This window comes from Nothobranchius furzeri, chromosome 15, assembly GCF_043380555.1.
Source record: "Nothobranchius furzeri strain GRZ-AD chromosome 15, NfurGRZ-RIMD1, whole genome shotgun sequence".
Classification (NCBI taxonomy): Eukaryota; Metazoa; Chordata; class Actinopteri; order Cyprinodontiformes; family Nothobranchiidae; genus Nothobranchius; species Nothobranchius furzeri.
In genome coordinates this window covers 49,936,384-49,949,862 of record NC_091755.1, presented here as the reverse complement: position 1 = coordinate 49,949,862, position 13,479 = coordinate 49,936,384, and the positions used below count along the sequence as shown (strand labels likewise).

Sequence of the window (13,479 nt, the reverse complement as noted above, 5' to 3'; positions counted from 1 at the left end):
CCAAACTATTGAGGACAGCTTCGATTTTTTTTAACTACAACAATCCTAGATATAATAATAAAATACACCAATATAGAGGGAAGAAGAAAATATGACGATTGGACACCGCGTGGAACTCCGGGCATTGTTTGGGTTGCTCATCCTCGCTGGTGTGCACCGTTCCCGTGGGGAATCATCTGCCAGCCTCTGATGACCGCTTGACCAGGGCAGCGCGCCGGTTGGTGCAGCAGGACAAGCTCGCTCCCCTGCGGGAAGTGTGGGACCTCTGGGCGGCCCGGCTCCCTCTCGCCTACAACCCCGGTGAAGATGTCTGCGTTGATGAACAGCTCGTCGGATTCAGAGGTCGCTGCAACTTCAAGCAGTACATGCCCTCAAAACCGGCAAAATATGGCATCAAGCTGTGGGTGGTGTGCGATGTGGCCACTTCTTATGCCTGGGGGATTATTCCCTATCTGGGCAAGACGACTCGAGACGCCCCGGCAGAAAGGGGGCAAGGGAAGCGGGTGGTGCTGGAACTCACGGAGGGTCTGAGCGGCCGCACTGTCACCACGGACAATTTTTTCACCTCGCTGGTTCTTGGAGAGGAGCTGCTAAAAAAAAATCTGTCTTGTGGGAACAGTTAGGCGCAACAAGCCAGAGTTGCCCCCACAGCTGCTCCAGATGAAAAGCAGAGCGGGTCTGTCCTCCCTGTTCGGCTTCACCTCCACCGCCACCGCGGTGAGCTACTCCAAAGCGCCGGCGGAACGTTCTGCTCCTCGGCACCAAACACCATCAGGTTCAGATCCAGGAGGGACCGCAGCAGAAGCCGACCGTAATCATTGATTACAACCGCTGCAAAGGGGCAGTTGACAACTTGGACAAGGTAATCTATTTATTTTATTTTGTTTTATTATAATTCACCAACCTAATTGCATATGTAGTTTATTTATTCATTTATTTTTATTCCAGCTCAGCTGCCGCCGCAAGACCAGACGTTGGACCATGTCGCTCTTCTGCAACATGTTAGATGTGAGCGCCTACAATGCCCTGGTCCTGTGGCTGTCTGGAACTGGCCTGGAACCAGCAGAAGAGGAGCATCTGGAGCTCCATGGTGAGACCAGCCCAGGCGAGATGCACTCGCTTGCCGCGGTTCAGCAGCGCTGCAGCTTTGTTGCAGGTGCAGCACCAGCCCAGGAGCAGACAAAGAAAAATGCCACCTTTGCAGAGGGAAGAGGAGCGTGCATGCACGCTTTTGCCAAGCATGTGGACAGGCTGTTAGCTCACTCCCCTCTGTGTTTCTCTCTCTTTCTCTCTCTCTCTCTCTCTCTCTCTCTCTCTCTCTCTCTCTCTCTCACACACACACACACACACACACACACACACACACACACACACACACACACACACACACACTTTTTCTTTGTTCGTGTGCTTTAATAAAGTGTTCAACTGGTTATCTTTGTAAGTGCATTTTTTTGTGCTCGAATGACTTTAACGTGAGTATTTTAGAAAATATGACATTACACAAAAACTACAAAGTGAGCAAAAAATATTTTTATGCCTATTTGTGACACTCCAAGGCTGTGACAACTTACCCACAAAAAAGGTCATCTGGACATAACACACAAAAAATGATTTGATTTTTTCATTTTTTGTACAGTTTTCAAACTTCAGGTTTTGCTAATAAACCTGGCAATAAAGGGGTTAAATCTGAGAAACACACACATATTTTATTATATTTTGTTAGGGCTGAAGCCAAGGATGAAATTCATGTAAAAAAATTGGGACTTATGAAATATTATATAATATTTCTAAAGGAAGCTTTCTAAGTGCATTTTTTTGTGCTCTAATGACTTTAATGTGAGTATTTTAGAAAATATGACATTACACAAAAACTACAAAGTGAGCAAAAAATATTTTTATGCCTATTTGTGACACTCCAAGGCTGTGACAACTTACCCACAAAAAAGGTCATCTGGACATAACACACAAAAAATGATTTGATTTTTTCATTTTTTGTACAGTTTTCAAACTTCAGGTTTTGCTAATAAACCTGGCAATAAAGGGGTTAAATCTGAGAAACACACACATATTTTATTATATTTTGTTAGGGCTGAAGCCAAGGATGAAATTCATGTAAAAAAATTGGGACTTATGAAATATTATATAATATTTCTAAAGGAAGCTTTCTAAGTGCATTTTTTTGTGCTCTAATGACATTAACGTTAGAAAATTTAAACGTTGGGTAAGGGTTAAAGAAGAAACACACAATTTTGCCAGATGTTGTTCCTTGTTTCTTTCCACAAAGTCATAAAAAAATTATGTTAAAAAGGGTGAAGAAGGAACGGTGTCATGACATCAGGATCTCCTTGTTGTTGTCCAGAGCTGCTGCAGAGTGAGGTGCCGCTTGGAAATGAAATCATCTTTAGATCGGTGCATTTACACGACAGGCGATCGTTTTTTCTGCCACATGGTTCAGCATTTACAACCTCAACTTTGCAGCTTCTGCAGACTCTCCCCTTCCTTGACTCCTGCCTGCTTCAAAACACCTCCTTAAATAACTTGTTTACATCCAGGCAGAGCTGCTCGTCTCCTTCCTTAAGTGATTATGTTTAATTGGTTCAGAGCCAGCAGCTACATTCTGAAACTCCAAAGTCTGGAGGTCTTATCATGAGAGGAATTGTGCAATTAAGAAACTTTGATCCCAACAAACATGTCACTAGGAGTTTAGATCATCACCTCTTAACAAACTTAAGTTTATTTGTGAGAATCAGAGAATCAAAAAATTTGCAGGTTAAATATGCTTGCTTCCCAAGTTTACTGAGAAAATCAACTCATGATGGAGTACTTTTCAGCCCAAAGCTTTAATTATTGCTTCTCAGTTTAACTGAGAAAGTTCCTCGGATGAGAAAAACATGTCTTCAGAAACCTGGCTAAGAAGTCTGGTGGCAATAAAATGATCAATAAAAAATAGGTTTATGAAATTCTTTGTGCTAAATCCCTCTCACAGAAAGTGACTTCAGCATTTTTATTCTTGACATTTTTTCAGGGCTCTGTCACTTTAAGAAAACAAGCTGGAGCTGGCCATGCCTACCTGTCCACCGCTCAGGCTGCTATAAGCTGAGAAGCTCCAACATCCGGGAGGGGCTCGTAGTAGAGCTGCTGCTCCTCCAGCAGTAGTGTTCTCTTATACGTCAGAGGCTGTTTATTCTAAATTCCCCGTTTGTGACATCACAAATGGGAACTTTTTAAAACTTCCCCTTTTAGATGATGTTTCTTAAAACAAAACACTGACAGATAACAGATTTTTTTTGTTTCAGGTTTGTAGTGTTTATAGAGGCAGTAGAGACCCACATGGCAGCACAAAACGATGCTAAATTTACTGTTGTATTACAAGTTCTTCTTGTGTTATAACAAGAGAAAATAGGTTTTCTTTAAAGGGCTACTGTGCAGTTTTGGCTTGCTTTTAGCACCCTCTAGTGTCCAATTAGTAGAACCAAAAGTGAAACTTATCTCCACGCTGTGCGTTTACCTTTTTAACACCTTAAACTAACTGTTGAAATGTCTCTCCAGACTTTCTTAGTGTCTACAGGAGTGATTCCTCACTAAATTAAACTAAATCCACTGTGTTCATGATCAGGAAGCATGCTGGAAGCAGACTGCAGCGCTAGCATGTCAGCTCCACTTTACCAAGTCCAACAGGGACTGGACAGCTGTGGTATTCTGGCCACCGGGGGTGGTGGGGTCTGAGTGGCATTTCATTAGCCCTATGAAGGGAAGTTTTTGCACAAACAGGCTCAAGAAAATTATTTAAAAATATGAAAAAGCTGCATAGCATGCCTTTAAACAAAAATGATAAGTAACAAGTCAAAAAGAGCCTGAGTGCAAGCAGTTTGTGTTATGGCAAGAGTCGAGAAAGTTAGAAAACAAGGTTGAAATCACAAGGTCAACTTTCCTCGTGGGGTCACCCATTAGGACAGTGGGAGGGTTAAGGTGAGACAGTCCCCTTCAGGATTTTCTACTAAAGAACAGAATTCATGGTTCCACCATTCAAAGCAGCCTCAGACCATCACACTACCACCACCATGTGTGGCTGTTGGTATGATGCAACATCATTTTCAATGGGATACTAAAGTTCCCAAAAAGTTCAAAAGTTCTTTAATGTCATCCGCCCATCAGTTATTTCCCCAAAATGCTTTAAGGTCATTAGTGTTGAAAAATATGAGATGAACTTTTGTGTTGTTTTCGTCAGCAAATGAGTGATGAACTTTGAACTTCAGTTTGGTCAGGTGAGTCCTGCCGTGTTCTAGATCTATTTATTGCTGCATCTACCTGTAAAATGTCAAATAATGTTCTTTTGCTCCTGCAGTGTCTCCCTCCTGACCTTACCTGTTCACAAAGTACTCCTAACTAACTCAGAAGTCCCCTTTGCTGCAGGTGATTTTAATCTCTGGACAGGATTGAATAGGGCCGCAGGCATTTGCTCCTCGGACATCCCAGCTGTCTGCAGGAGGCTGGACCCTTGCTGTGAGGCAGAGGAACCAGATGTCGTGTTCTGGGGGAGGTGTCTAACCCAAGACATGCAGAATCAAACCCGAACACAGATGGATGGAAAAAATAATATTTTATTTTGGAACAACGATAACTAAAGGCGCACTGGGAAGTCCAGTGGACTGAGAATGGGAATGCAGCGTCTGGAGGGGAGAACAGAGAAAGGTGAGTCCTGGGAAGTAAGTCTAAACTGAATAGTGCAGAGTGAAGATTTACTGGGGTTGAGTGGGATTGGGGAGTGAGGGTAGGTAGTGAGCCAGGGTAGATCCAAGAAGGGAGTGTACAGAGCTGGAGGGCGATCGTGGGGGTCGAGAGAGAGTGGGTCGGTCAGGGCGGATGGATGATGAACGTTGCAGAGCGATCCGGAGTCCTATGGAGTTGGGTGAGTAATTCTGATGTATCGAGAACCTGAGGAGGGTGAGCCAAAATACAAAAATTACACGAGACCAAAAATACACTAGAGTAACCAGAAAAACCTGGAGACTAGGATGAGGGCTGGAAACCACCAAGCAGTAGCAATCATCCGGCGTCGAGCTGTGTTCACCATCCCTCTTAAATAGTCGACCCACTGATTAGCAGATCAGGTGCAGCTGCCGCTCCCTCTCCTGCAAGCACACTACCCCTTCTTTCCACCGGAGCCGTCAGCAGCACTTTACTGCAGCAGCACGTCTTGCTTGCGTAAGCTGCTGCTTGGCCCTTCCCACGAGACGCGAAGCAGCAGGGGAGCAGCTGTCACCGACAGAGCACGAAGTCACATGAGTGACTTCGTCAGTAAACACAACAACAAGCAGGAGAAAACTACAACATGGCTCCAAAAGGTTTGTGTTTTATGTTCTGTCCGTTTTATAATCGCCAATACGGACCTGAAAAACAAAGGAGACCGCTAGCTAGGTGATAACTTCTCACGGGGCAACACAGTTACTAACTTTTTTTCAAGTAAAGCAACCGGAAGGCAGTATGTTTCTTTATTCTGAAAATCTCGGGAGCTTCTCTCCATTTCCGCGTCCGATTTCCTGTCTTTCCTTCCCCAAAAATGTCTAACTTGACCCGTTTCAGAGGCGTCGCGCGTTGGAAATAGAACCGACGCGTAAGGGCCGCGACATGCTGCTCCTGAGACGCGGCCGACTCGCGCTGCTGATGGCTCCGGTGGTAAAGGTTCTGTTGACCACAGCGGTTCCTATCAGCAGCTATGACGTGCTGCTGCAGTAACGTGCTGCTGACGGCTCCGGTGGAAAAAAGGGGTCAGAGATGTTGATGAAGAGAGAGTACTCACCCCGGGTCACAACACCAGACCACAGACATGAACAGGCTCTGCTGTTAGTGTGCAGAATTAGAGGAAGAAAACTTTAAAAAAAAGTTAACTAGATGCAGGAAATCGCTGCAGGCTCCTTTTATCAGGTGTTTCTGGGTTTGTGGATTAATCTGCAGCAGAGAGAAGGACTGAAAGACTCCACTGTTGGTGTCCTGTGTGGGTCATGTGGTGGCGGCACGGGGAGTCCACCATCATTTCTGTTTTCTGACACTCATGAATCTATGCAGACTCACTGTTTTAATAGACTGGGCTGCTAATGACCACATCAGAGTGACAGAAGGACTTTTGGAGTTAGTCTACGTTAACGTTTTTGCAGCAGTTCTGCCTGTATACTGACTTTAATTTTAAGGATTTAATTGTTGCCACTTGGTTTAAACTTCTTAAACATTCCAACTTGCATTACTGCATGCAAAATGCAAAACAGTTAGCAGCTTGTCTTTAATTACATTTCCTCAGACTGTGATCTTGCAGTTGCTGATGGGGCGAAAATCCTTACAGACAAGTAGAAGCTGTTTTATCAGCTTTGTAATCATGATTTTAACTCGTGGAAAATATACCACAAACTCAGCAACTCAGGAAAACTATTTGAAGAGCTCATTTGTCCAACTTTGAGACGAGAAAAACTCCCCTTCTTTTAATCCTAAACACCATTCCTTTCACTAAAACATGTTTCTAATTGGGCAGCATCACTTTAATCTTCTTTTTTGTCCAACTTCTGTGATCCTCTTGTAACAACAAGCATCCAAATGATGCTGAAGATCATTTAAGTTGTTTCTTACATCTGTTGGAAGTTTTAATTAATGCATCCGACATGCTTACAAGCCCATCTGCCTCTAAACTGCTGATTTGATGCATGTGGTGTACTCATTTAAAATAAAAAAGTCATGTCACATTTGCATCAGGCCTACTTCAGACTGATTATCTTGCATCCTTTTCGTCAGCTCATTTTTCTCTGTGCGGTTATTTTTGAGCTCCACTGTGGTGATTTCACGTCTCTGCCTTTGTTGTTTCCTATCTTTGTGATGTTTTAGTGTCTCTTTGTAGTCATTTTACACCATTTTGTTGTCATCTTGAGGAGTTTCTCACGCTTGTGCATCTCTTTGTAGTCGGGTTGAGTATCAACAGGAAACGCCACTTCACAGGCAACGATGGGCCTGCTCACAATGTTTTCGAGGGTGTGTGATGTTGTTGGTGAATTTTGAAAGGCTTTTAGTTAGATGTGAGCGTATAAAAATATCCTCCTGAGCATGTTGTTAGGAGGAGATGGTTACTGGATATTCTTGTTGGTTGAAAAACATGATGAAAGCTTTTTGGTTTTCGCACTGTAAATGGATGTTTGCATGTACATAAAAAACAAAAACAACTTTATTGTCTGAGAATTTTTGACTAGTTTCAATTCAGAGAATTTAAAGGTGGAATATGGAACTGTAATGGGCTGACCCAAAACAAGCTCAGCAGGGGAAGACTTTAGGTCTTTCTTCAGAGCAGATCGTAAGCCCAAAAGGAACCACGGCAACCGGTCCACCCAGTTTGCTCCAACAAGGCTGCCTTCATCGTACGATGAAATCTCTCACAAAGACCATTGGCCTGTGGGTGGAAAGCTGCAGTGCGGTGAAGTTTGACCCCTAAGTTGTTAGCTACCTCTGTCCACAGCTTTGAAGTGAACCAGGGGTCCCTGTCTGAGGTGAGGTCAAGGGGTACCCCGAAATGAGACACCCAAGTCGAGATGAAGGTGTGCACAATCTGCCGCAGTAGTGGAACTTAGAGGTACGACTTCTGGTGAAGGGGTGGTACGGTCCACCATGGTGAAAAGGCGGGTGAAACCACAGGATGGAGGCAATGGGCCAACCAGATCCACGTGGACTTGTTGAAACCTCACCCGTGGCACGAGAAAGCACTCTAGTGGGGCTTTAGTGTGTCTCTGAACGTTGGCCCGTTGACGTGCTAAACAGGAGGCCGCCCAGGTTTGCTTGCGCAGGCCCGGCCAAACAAACTTGTTGCCCACCAACTTGACTGAGGCCTTGACTCCGTTATGCGACAAAGAGTGAATGGAATCAAAGACTCGGTGTCTCCATGAGACAGGGACCAGAAGACGAGGTTTGCCCAATGAGACATCACACAAGAGGACTGCCTCATTGTCACCAAATGATACATCTTCAAGGCGGAGGCTGGAGTCTGCAGATACACATGTACAGGCAGAAATGTCCAACTTCTGGTCTGTTGCCATGGCTGCGTAATCCACACCCAACAGGACAGCACCAACAGTCGACCTAGACAGGCTGTCCACCATCAGGTTACATTTGCCGGCAACATGACATATGTCTCTGATATAGCGGAAAGCTGTCACTGCTGGTGGGCAAACCATGGTTCAGAAACCTTTGCCATGGTAAAAGTCAATGGTTTGTGGTCGACAAAGGCGGTGAACTTGCGACCTTCCAAAATGAACGGAAAATGGTGAGTCACCAGAAAAAGGGCGAGGAGCTCCCTGTTGAATGTGCTATATATCTGTTCATTAGGTTTGAGTTTTCGACTGAAAAAAATCGAGAGACTGTCAGGCGCCCCCGACCCATTGCTCGCACACCCCACCAATAGCAAAATCAGAGGAGTCTGTAGTTAGGGCCACGGGAGCACCTGGGGTAGAGTGTGCCAGTAGCGCAGCATCTGCCAATGTCATCTTAGCTTCATCAAAGACACGTAGCATGTCCTGTGTCCACACGACAGCTTGGTTGCCCTTCTTGCCCCTGAGGGCATCATAGAGAGGGTACGTAAGGTGAGCTGCTCGGGGAATGAAACGATTGTAAAAATTGACCATCCCCAAAAACTCTTGTAGAGACTTTACAGATGCAGGGTGTGGAAAAGTCACAACTGCCCGTACCTTCGCAGGAAGGGGGACCACACCCTGAGGTGACACCAGGTGGCCCAGAAACTCGGTGGACGACAACCCAAACTGACTGTTGCTCGGGTTCATCACCAAACCATGTTCACTAAGTCTGTTGAAAAGCAAACTGAGGTGTTCCAAGTGTTTGGGGACTGATGAGCTAGCAACCAGAATGTCGTCCAAATAGACAAACAAGAAGGGCAACCCACGTAAAACAGAGTCGATGAGAAATTTGAACGTTTGTGCAGCCTCTTTAAGTCCGAAGGGCATCCGCAGGAACTGAAAAAGTCCAAAAGGGGTAATCTTTACAGTTTTGGTAATGTCCAAAGGATGCACTGGGACCTGATGGTACCTCCTCACCAAATCAACCTTACAAAATACTTTGGCAGAGGCCAGATGGTCAGAAAAATCTTGAATGTGGGGAATGGGATAGCGATCGTTGTCGGTGGCGTTGTTAAGCTGCCTGAAATCACCACAAGGGCACCATCCTCCGTCAGCCTTGGGAACCATGTGTAATGGCGACACCCAAGGACTGTCAGAGCGGCGCACAATCCCGAGGCACTCCATATTAGTGAACTCCTCCTGTGCAATCTGTATCTTAGCGGGCTACGGACACGGGCAAACACTGGAGGACCAGTGCCTGGAATGTAATGTTCAACCCCGTGTTTTGCTAAAGCAGCAGAAAACGTGGGGATTGTAATCGAAGGAAACTCGGCCAGAAACCTGTGGAACTCGTCATCTGAGGCTAGCATGTTTGCCAAAGGTAGAGGTGAAGGACCTCCCAGAGAGCATGGAAAAGTTTCAAAAGAGACAGCATCAACTAGACACCATCAACCGAAAAGCAGACAGGAAATCCATCCATCCATTTTCTGAACCCACTTGTCCACGCGGGGGAGGGGGTGGAGGATCAGCGCCCAAAATAGGTACAGAAACCAACGTTATCACAAAATCTCATTTGAAACTGCATCCATTAAAACAGAGAGTCACAAACCAAGTCCCAAAAGTCCAGACATGAGTCCCATTTGCGGCAGCCTACAGGGGACCATGCACAGGAAACCAGGTGTCAGCAGCAGAAGCTGGAATAACACTCCGCTGAGCTCCTGAATCGACGAGGAAACATCGTTGTGAAGAAACGTCCCTCAGGAAGGGCAGCTCATTTGATGAGCCAGCGTTCACTGCTGCTAGTGAGTGCTGGCTTTCCCGTTTCCCTGGTCGGGGAAGGAGCAGGGCGGAATGCAGCGTCTCGCCTTAGATCCAAACTTGTGTTGGTAAAAACACAGTCCAGCGTTTCCTCTCATATGTTCCATCACAGCTGTCACTGACATGTTCTGACATGGCTCAGCTGGCATTCGGGGAATGGTCGGCATCATGGAGTGAATGCCATGTACCCTGGAAGCAAGCAGGATCTTGTCTGCTTCCTCAGCCAATGCTCGGTAGTCCTTAGAGCGCAGATACTCAGAGCTGGCCAAGGCGGTGCGAACAACAGGTGGTAGCTGGCGTAGGAAAAGATGAGTAAAAAGAAAAGAAGTGTCACCTGTTCCAAGTAGCGCCAACATGTTTTCCATCAGTTCAGACGGTTTGCTATCTCCCAAACCATTGAGCGAGAACAGGTGGTCAGCTCTCTCCTCCTCTGACAGCTGGTAGATCCTGAGCAGACTGTCCTTCAAAACACCATATTTGTTAGCCCGCAGAGACTGCCGCAACAGCCCCATTAAACGGCGGGTAGAACCAGCGTCCAGTGCGGCGACCAATTAAAGTATTTTGTGTCATCCGAAGTAATCCCCGGAGGTGGAATTGAGCCTCAACATGTTGAAACCAAGGTTCTGGGTTGTGTTGCCAATAGTCCGGTAGCTTGATAGATGCCGCGAAGACGGCGGGGGAAACGACTGCGGCAGCCGGTAGCATTTCCCCTTCAGCGGCGGAAGGATCAACAGAATCCATCTAGGTTGGACAATCAGCAAACAATAGTCCAACGTCGGGGTCACCAGTGTAGGAGTTGGCAGATGGACGAAGGATCAGAGGAGGTATTCGTCACCAAAAACAGCAACTCAACTCCTAACTGCTATATCTCCTTGACAACTGGTCTTCACAATGAAAGCATGTACTTCCGTTTTCTTTGGTAGTAGAATAAACCATTCTCATGTAAGATTAACTCATCAACCAAACACCACAACTTCTTCTTTTTCTTCTTCTTGTGCTTTTTATTGATGCTCGGTGAACTGAAAAAGCTAACAGCTAGTAATACAGCTAACAACCATAAAGCAAGTGAAGAGGGCCCGCTATAAAGTACCTACCCGCTCCACAAAACTGTTAATTGCAGTTTTTGGCCAGTAGAGGGCTGCAGAGTGGTGTCAAATGAAACTGGTCAACAATCACGAAGATCAATGTTAAATTGATACTGTAAGACTTTAACACCAACAAACGTTTAGGACACTATTAGCTTATCAGTCCTGTTGGACTCAATTTCTCAAAACTAAGGCCATTCAAGAAGCTGTTAACATAAAAAAAAATCAAGTTCTCTCAGATTGTGAGAGTTTTTTTGAGAAATCTGGGACTCAGTGGCTAACAAGGAAAAATAACCTTTGTCTGCAGAGAAATGACATTTTATTTCTACTTTGTAGCAGCGGTGTTACACTGGCAGATGGTGCAGCTTTTCTTCTACTGAGGAGGCATAGTTAAGTCTGGCTTTGACAGATGGATAACGTCACAACTTGTTCATAAAAAATGAAAATATGGAAGTTCTCTAGTTATACAGACAAGATGTAAAGACTTCTAATTAGATCACAACTCACTGTTAGATACAGGATTTCTTTTTGACAAATGGTGAAGCAGCTGCACAAGAGTGCGGTGAAAGGCCCGGGGGGGAGGTTAAAGTCCGTTATGAGCCAAACGTGTCACCAGGCTTCTTATTCATATGTGAGGCTCGAATCTACAGTAAATGAAAGAAAAATTAACTCCAGAAAGCCTCAGAACACACAGATATAATTGGACCTCATATCAAAACACAGAAAGATATAAGTGAAAACATTAAAGTTTTTGTCTAACTTCTACATTCTTTTTATCGGACATTCGTCAAAACTTCAACATTCAGTAACGATGTTCAGCTGAAACACGGATGTAAAAGGCTTTTCTACTTCAAGCAAACGAGTTATAAAGATATTTTATTACACACAGTGTGAGCTATTTACAATAAACATCCTCATTTTTCACGCTTCTGCAGTCAAACGTGAGACAGAAATCACGGCAGGGTTTCAATCGTCCTCAGAAAACGTCCTGATTCTGTTTGTGTTTTGCGGAAACCTCTCATTTCAGTCTAATGACCCTTTTCAGAAAATCAAAAATACACATCAAACCTCAGGTTTCTGCAAGACCCATCGCAGATGAGCTGAAATCCACAAATGAAAAGTTAAGGTGAATAAAAGGAAAGAAAATGCATGTTGATACATTTTTATCTCTTAAGAGGAGCAAAATATCTACAGAAACATTTTAATGCATTTATTCCGCAACATGCAGAAAATATCAGAAAAGGTTCAAATACGTATACACGGCACATGAAACACTCTTTTTAACCAACAAGTGACATTTACTGGAAACGTGACGCCATTTCCACAAAAGTCTCTGGGCCTTTTGATCTGATGCAGTTCTGAATCATCTATGTCAGGATACCAAATGTAACGTCTGAATGTGGTCATGCACATGTACCGTTTGGGGTGGTATAGCAATGTACAGTAGTCATGCATAATCAAGATACCTAGTTATACAAAGGGTAAACACTAGGTGGCAGCCTTTTCCCACTTTGCACACGGCTGCAGTTGGCCTGGGACGGGGGAGAGGAAGGGGCATGCATAGGGCCGAGTTACACTGGGAGTCACTGATATTGCTTTTCATAAAATGTGCATTTATCCCTCATTAAAATTCATTTACACAAAAAATATGCATACAGAGACTTATTAAACTAATCTAAAGATAACGGTACTGTCCAGCCTTTCTTGCTATTTGCTTCCTCTGCCTCCTCGCACAACAAAACTAATCTCTTGATGCATTATTTTCTCCTCATGTCCTTGAGCAGCGCTGCTTCTTTTTCTGCCCCTGCCCCTCCCTTCTTCCCTTTGCTCCCTCCCCCTGCCTCTTTTCCTTCCTCCCCTCCCTCCTCCTCTCTGCAGGGCAGCTGGAGAGACTGGCATTTCTCTAACAGTGGGGTGTGGTGGGGGAGATCTGCACCCAGCATCGTCCCCCACGCTGGGCACAGAGAGGGTGGGTGTGGCGTGGCTGCAGACGGAAGTGTGTATGTGTGTGTCTGGGTCTCTACCACCGATAACATGTGACCTGATTCTCTAACGCTGAACCTGCCAGCTTCAAGCGAACGGTTTAATTGGATAAAAAAAGGTGACAAACCACACCAGAGGCTGGTGCCTTATTGCTCATTGATGTCTTTCAATTAATTTAGCTTCGGTTAAACTCTGGATTATGGGCATAATTGGACAAAATGTGGCAAATGTCAAAACTAGCTGAGAATAATTGTGAAGACCTTTTAGTGTAAAGCGTCTCTGGTGAAAACCTGTTGAGAATTAGAAGGCAGATTTAAAAAGTCATGTCAGAAAGTTCCAACATCAGGGTACAGGGCTTGATTAAGGGCCGTTCAACACCTTTAGTACAGCCAAGAGCAAAAGAAGAGATGCTACAGAAGCAGCAGCAGGCGAATCGGGGACGGTCGCCCGCTGTGGAGATCGGACGTGTCTGTTTAGCCTCACCGGTGATG

At 45.0% G+C, this 13,479-nt stretch overlaps 1 long non-coding RNA gene across 1 annotated transcript; it reads right to left on the bottom strand.

Moving 5' to 3' along the window:
• Nucleotides 1-4,586: 4,586 nt before the first annotated feature.
• LOC139063336 (uncharacterized) lies at nucleotides 4,587-4,887 on the bottom strand. The gene is made up of 2 exons (XR_011516704.1): nucleotides 4,747-4,887; nucleotides 4,587-4,673 (listed from the first exon to the last, which is right to left on the bottom strand). It is a non-coding gene; the product is annotated as an uncharacterized lncRNA (long non-coding RNA).
• Nucleotides 4,888-13,479: the final 8,592 nt, after the last annotated feature.